We start from the raw sequence: 6,376 nt of genomic DNA, 5'->3' as shown, positions 1-6,376 counted from the left end.
ATTTATTAATGAATTCAATCATTTATTTATACCACTATGGACTCATGGATCTTTATTTTTTCTTTGAGTTATAATCTAATATTATTATTATTAATTTAGTTGCTCAAATTGCTCCACTTTTGGACATTAGGAGCTCTTTCAGATTTGCTCCTGCGTCCTTTTGGCATGCCCTCATCCTTTTTTGTGTTTTGCTTTGTTTTAAGTGGTACTTTACTTTCTGTGCCCCACGGTCTCTTTGTATTTTCAGCCCCAGCTACTCCAGCCATAGAATCTGCCATTTTTCCAGAGGGTGTTCCAGGGCATTTTAAATTTCCCTGCTGATATGCTAGTGGCTTTCTTTAGGGCCTGCTGCTTTGCCAGGATCAGAATCCTTTCCTTACAGGCAACTCTCACAATGGTAAAGAGTCTGACAGAATCATTGTCCCTGCCCTGGCACGTAGTAGTTGGACACACAACTATGTAATCCTCGGTGTTCTCTTCCATAAAATGGGGAATAATCGCACTTCCTTATGGGGTTTGTGTGAGAATTAAACGAGAGAATGCATGTGAAGCTGTTCACTTGCCCGTCGTAAGTATTCAATAAATATTTTTTTATGATAATGAAGATGCTGCTGCTTCTGGTAGGGGCCATCGGTTTTAAGGGCATGGACTCATGGCAGATGCCCAGCGATGTAACCTTAATAAAGCTCTCTGCGCCTCAGTTTCTCATCTGTAAAATGGGGATAACAATAACCATCTCATAGAGTTTTTGTTGGATTCAATGAGTTAATACACACAAAGCACTCAGAACTGGGCCTAGCCTATAGTAAGTACTTGTTAACTGTTAGCTATTATTGTTTCTGTAATTATTATTATTATAGAGTAAATCTCTGGTTCCTTTGGTGTTATCTTACCCATAGTTGGTAGGCCAAGAAAACTATGTATAAACTATGAAATGTAGAGGTAATAGGTGGTTAACATCATGCAGTTATAATCCTTAGAAGGAGTATAGCTGAATTCGAATTCATAACTCTTTCAATCACAGTCATGTGCTGCTGACATTTTCTCCTCTGAGGTGTTCACAAATGGCTGAGACGGAATTACTCAATTCACACTCATCTCGAGATGAGGCATTTGGCCCAAATGGCCAGCGGCTTTGGGGAAACTCATTGTGAATCCATCAGAGCTGAACATTAAAAAATGATAACTATGATCAGCCAACGCTGAGGGACCCATTTTGTGGAAAAAAGAAATGGAACAACACAGTTAGTGACACAATATATATAAATTAGGACACACGGGAGACTGCTGACAATTTGGAGGTATTTTCTTGGAGAAAATATCAAATGACTTTTTTTTGGGGGGGGGAAGGTCTTTATTGATAAATAGGTTGCAGTGAAATAGAGTGATAGTTTTTAGGGGACATTAGTAGATAATTAATTTGGCAATTTATAGCTGCAGAGTGACAGCTGTGGCCCTCTCCTCTGAGCACATGAAGTCAAATATCCAAAGGTAATGCCTGCTCTGTCTGTGCGATACAGTGTCATGAAACTCCTGCCCTCTTGCTGAAAACCCCAGTGAGTTTTCTTGTCAAGAACTGTTAGGATTTTCTCACTATTAGTGTTAAAGTGCAGCTGAAGCTCCACTCAAGGAAGAGTGTGGAGGTGTGATGCTGTGAGGGAAGGCCCACTGGCTCAGGCTGGACACACAGGATTCCCTCCCCTTTCTCTCACCCGTCTCAGTCCCCCACTCCCATGCCCAGCCTCCCTCATACCTTCGGGGCACTCCTTGATGCCAGGTGAGTTATTCACTGGATGAACGTTCCCTCAACTACAGCCATTTGTGAACAACCCTCATGATTTTGCTTTATCCACAAACCATATGGATTATCATTTATTTAATATTTTTCTTTTAGTAAAACATAATGCCCAAGTTAGCCTCATCCTGACCAACAGTATCTACGGAGCAACAAGTCTCTCGTGACAATGAGTTCAGTGACCTCAGCCAATGGCTAGGTGGGGTCTCCCCTCTCAATGAGGAAAAATCCACCGTGGCCTGGCTGGGAACAGGAGCGGAATGGACAAGGGCCTAGAGGAGAAAGCGGGCTCTCTTCATGGAGGTAGTTTTCTCTAAATAAGAAGACACTGGGGCTTCCCTGGTGGCGCAGTGGTTGAGAATCTGCCTGCTAATGCAGGGGACACGGGTTCGAGCCCTGGTCTGGGAAGATCCCACATGCCACGGAGCAGCTGGGCCCGTGAGCCACAATTGCTGAGCCTGCGCGTCTGGAGCCTGTGCCCCGCGACGGGAGGGGCCGCGATAGAGAAAGGCCCGCGCACCGCGATGAAGAGCGGTCCCCGCACCGCGATGAAGAGTGGCCCCCGCTTGCCGCAACTGGAGAAAGCCCTCGCACGAACCGAAGACCCAACACAGCCAAAAATAAATAAATAAATAAATAAATTAAAAAAAAAAAAAAAAAAAAAAAAGAAGACACTGGCAGCAAACCCTTCTAACATGAAGGGTCACATGTCCGTTCACCACTGACAAACATTAGGGTTCCTGAGGTCCAAGAGGGTGAAAGGCGAGGTGACTGAGAAGAGTGAGGGTGAAGGTTATTGAATGCGTCAGGGGTCTGCAGGGTGGAGGCAGGCACGTCGGGCCTATAAAGCCATCTCAGGGGCACTGTGGTAGGGGCTCACTATACGAGGTGGTGGCCCCTAGAGTCTGTTCCCATGATTCTGCACTGCGCTGCTCTCTGCTTTGGTTATTGCCCACTGTCAGGAAGATGGGGGACTTTCTGGTTAAAGGCTTAAGGCTGGCAAAGATGCCAAGCTGCAAACACTTGGATCCCATCAACATTAGCACAACTATTAGTAATAGTGTGTGTTTTTTTTTTTTTCTGGAGCATAATATACCAAAGGCTCTGAGGAATTCTGTAGTAAAACAACAAAGAAACAACAGGGTTTATTTGGCTTAACTGAATGTTTCCTAATCCTCAACTATATTTTCACTATCTTGACACCCAATCTTTGATTCATAACATTCCCTCTTCTCAGATGGTAAGCTTTTAAAAAAATGATGGTGAAATACAAGTATCCCAGTTCAAGACAATTTTGTAAGAATTTTGTGACAGTCCCACAGGTCCCTGGAGTCTCCTCCAGGGTATTGCTAAAACAGCGTTGGGAAATATGGCTTTCACTGTGGTCTTGCTGGAAGTTGGGGTTAAGCTATCCTGTTTTCTTTTCTCCTTAGATTGGGCCATAAATCTCAGAATATATAATAGCTTACATTTGTATGGAATGTTATAGTTTACATTATCACACGCATTACCTCAGTTTCTCCTCGCAACAACCCTGAGGGTAGGGATTATTCCATTTTATAGATGAAGAAATGGTCTCAAAAAGCTTCAGTGACTCATTCAAGGCCTAAAACTAGCCTGAGGCAATGCCAGGGCTTAAGTCAATCTTTTTACTTCAGATCTGGCGAACTTCCTGTATTTCTAATTTTTTTTTTTTTTTCCCCTTGAGCACATCACTTTGTTTTTTGGTCGACTCAGACTGTTGGCTCTAAATTCCTAGGATTTGGGGTTGTAATCCCCTCCCCCAATCTGAAATACTGTTTTCTAGTGAAGCCTTGAGGATCACCAGGGGAAGGCACTGACGATGGTTCTCGCACCTTGAGGGCCTGGAGGGCACCTGCAGGGACGTCAAGGGGCTCAAATCCCCTTGAAGAGGCCCAGGACAGAGGCGACCTGGGCCTGACCTGGGCCTTTTGCTCCTTCACCTAAAATCTTTCCCACTCTCCACCACGCCTCAGGGCCGAGAGCGTCCAAACATTTTCTCTAAGGAGTTGCAATGTTGCCTCTTACTTCCCTGACCCTAAGGGAGGAGCCATTCGTGTGAAAACTTGATTTACCGAAAAGAGCCTCCTCGAAACCCCTTTGCTCGCCTTTAACCCATTTGGCGGGTGTCACTGGCTCAGTGTTTGCCGATTCCGGGTCCAGAAGCACCGAGACACAGGCGGCCAGCGCGGCCAGGGCCTCAAGTGTCACGGCTTCCAGCTCCCTGGGGAGGGAAGTGGTCTTCACCTCCGCCGGGTGCCCCCTTCCCTGCGGGGCGCGGGGGAGGGAAGAAGGAAGGAGGGAAGAGAAGGAGGGGGAGGGGACATGGCAAAGAGAGAGGGAGGGGAGGGTAAGAAGGGAGAGGGAGGGAGTAAGAGTGGGAAGAGAGTGGGGGCTGGGAAAGAGGGAGAGCCGGAAGGGGAGGGGAGAGGTGGAGGCGGAGCGGAGGTGGGGGGAGGGAACGCGAGCCACGGGGGGGCGGGGCTCGGGGCGGGGGTTCCTGGCCGCGCCCTCCCGCCTGCGCCCCCGGAATTCTGGCCGGGCCCGCGGAAGTCGTACGAGGAGGCTGGTGATCGCTTGCGTACGTCGAGGGGAGCGCCAACTCCTGTTTCCCGCACGTCCCCGGGCGGCCTGGGGGACAGCTGGGGCGTCGCGGCCCGGGGAAGGGAGCGGAAGTCAGCGTTGAAGCCGCGGAAGGAGGGGCGGCTGGCGGAGGCCCCGCAGCCCTTGAGGCCGGTTTAGCTGCACTAGTGCCCGAACGCGGGTGTGAGGCTGGAGTGTGGCCGCGCCGTGCTTTCTGTAGAAGGCATTGGCCAAGAGCGCACCTAGCTTCTGGTGCTCAAGTCTGGATGGCGGGAGCCTGATGGCCCGGGGTTCAGTGTGACTCCTCCGATTCCCCAACCAACCTCTGCAAGGGGCTCCCATATCTGAGAGTGAGGTCTGCATTTCTGTGGTCCTCAAGTGGGAAACTGGCAGAAGAAGTGCGGGGGAAACTTCCAGGTTAAGGTGTGTGAATGCGAGCATGTACCGAGGTATGTGAGCCGGAGTGTGCATCCATGAAGACGAATGTCTTTGTTCCAGGAACCCCTCTCCCCAAACTTATACCGAGTGGTGGGGTGAAAGCCAGGCATTGTGTCCGAAATCAAAAAGCCAGGAGGTCCCCTGGGAAGCCCTGTCTTCCAGTAGGACCGAAGTGCTAAGCATCTTTGAAGAATGGTCCAGACACCTTGCCTTCCTTCCTGTCCTGCCCGTGGTGATCTCCTGGGAAGCCTATCATTGAATAGTCATGTTTATTGCATTTGTTTTCCTTTCTTGCCTATTACTCTCTCTTCCCAACCCCAGGTAACAAGCTCATACTTTCGTTTCTGCTAACACTTGATGGGACGTCTCCCCTTATTCTTTGACTCACCTGGGCTTTTGGACACCTCATAGAAGGCAGTGCTGAGTCCAGCTCTGGAGAAAGACTTTGATTGAATCTCAGCTCCACCTACTAACTAGCTCTATGCTTCGAGGCAAATTACTTAATCTCCCTACACTGCAGTTTCCACCACTGTGAAATGGAGATAATAATAATACTCACCTTACAAGGTTGACTGGAGGATACAATGAAATGATTCATGTAGAGTTTATCTAGTCTTATCTGTCAGAGCCATGAGCCCCCTTTCTCCTAAGCTACCCTGGGTATCCCCTCTTATGCACCCCATTATTTTGCCACCTAATCCATTAAGCAGGCGGTTGCTTGACATGTTTTCTTTGTGTACATATAGGTGGATTGTTTCCTCAACCTGCTTTTTAAGTTCTTTAAACATACTGTCATTTCTATGTATACTCTGACACCAATTTGATACATTTCACATAGCTTGTGTTCAATAAATGTGTATTGAATAATTAATAAAATTTATCTGATACCTAGAGACAGATTTTTCTAGAAAATTTGAAGTTATGAAAAAGGAAAACTCTTCATGGGGCAGGGTGAATAGAAAAAACTTAATAGATAAAGTTATCTTGTTAGGACCATAAAAAGGTATCATTATAGTAATTTCAATTATATAAAGAAAACTGTAAAAAAGACAATTGGAAGTGAACATGACAAAGTATAGAGTTGATGCTCTGCTGGAGTAGAATTATGAGTGGTTTTTTTTCTCCTGCTTTATACTTTTTAGTCCTTTCCATACTTTTCAGAGTATGTATTACTGTGTTACTTCGGAAAAGTACTTTATATAATTTAGGTTATACAAATGATCATATTTTGGATACTTAGAGATGGAAGGGAAAAAAATCCTGAGAATAAAGCAATAGTTTTCTTTTCTTCTTTTTCAGACCAGTGAATCTTTTCTGATTCGTGCTAGAAAATCAACTTATTAGTTTGAAGTATAAAGACATCTCCTTTTCAGTGACCAGAATACTTGTCTTGCCTATTTAGGCACTTCCTTTGAAGGATCAAGATCCAAGGCAGGGAATGAAAATCATAGAAGGGTTCATATTAAATCCAGAGTCAAGGCAAAATGGTCTTAATGGTTATTTCAACCAAGCTGTAGCAGCTAGTGAATTTTGACCTTT

The 6,376-nt window shown here is 46.2% G+C and overlaps 1 protein-coding gene across 2 annotated transcripts in view; it reads left to right on the top strand.

Moving 5' to 3' along the window:
- The first annotated feature begins 4,338 nt into the window (after nt 1–4,338).
- The window catches only part of SP3 (Sp3 transcription factor), a 104,806-nt gene continuing 102,768 nt past the window's right edge, over nt 4,339–6,376 (top strand). The window contains exon 1 of one of the 2 annotated variants that reach the window (XM_057550835.1): nt 4,339–4,848. The gene's annotated coding sequence lies outside the window, so the exon portion shown is untranslated. The remainder of the gene's footprint in view (nt 4,849–6,376) is intronic. The other variant, XM_057550836.1, reaches the window with a different exon arrangement.

The sequence above is a fragment of the Balaenoptera acutorostrata genome, chromosome 8 (assembly GCF_949987535.1).
Source record: "Balaenoptera acutorostrata chromosome 8, mBalAcu1.1, whole genome shotgun sequence".
NCBI lineage: Eukaryota > Metazoa > Chordata > Mammalia > Artiodactyla > Balaenopteridae > Balaenoptera > Balaenoptera acutorostrata.
Note: the sequence above shows the minus strand (reverse complement) of the source record. Positions and strands in the feature narration are given on the sequence as shown.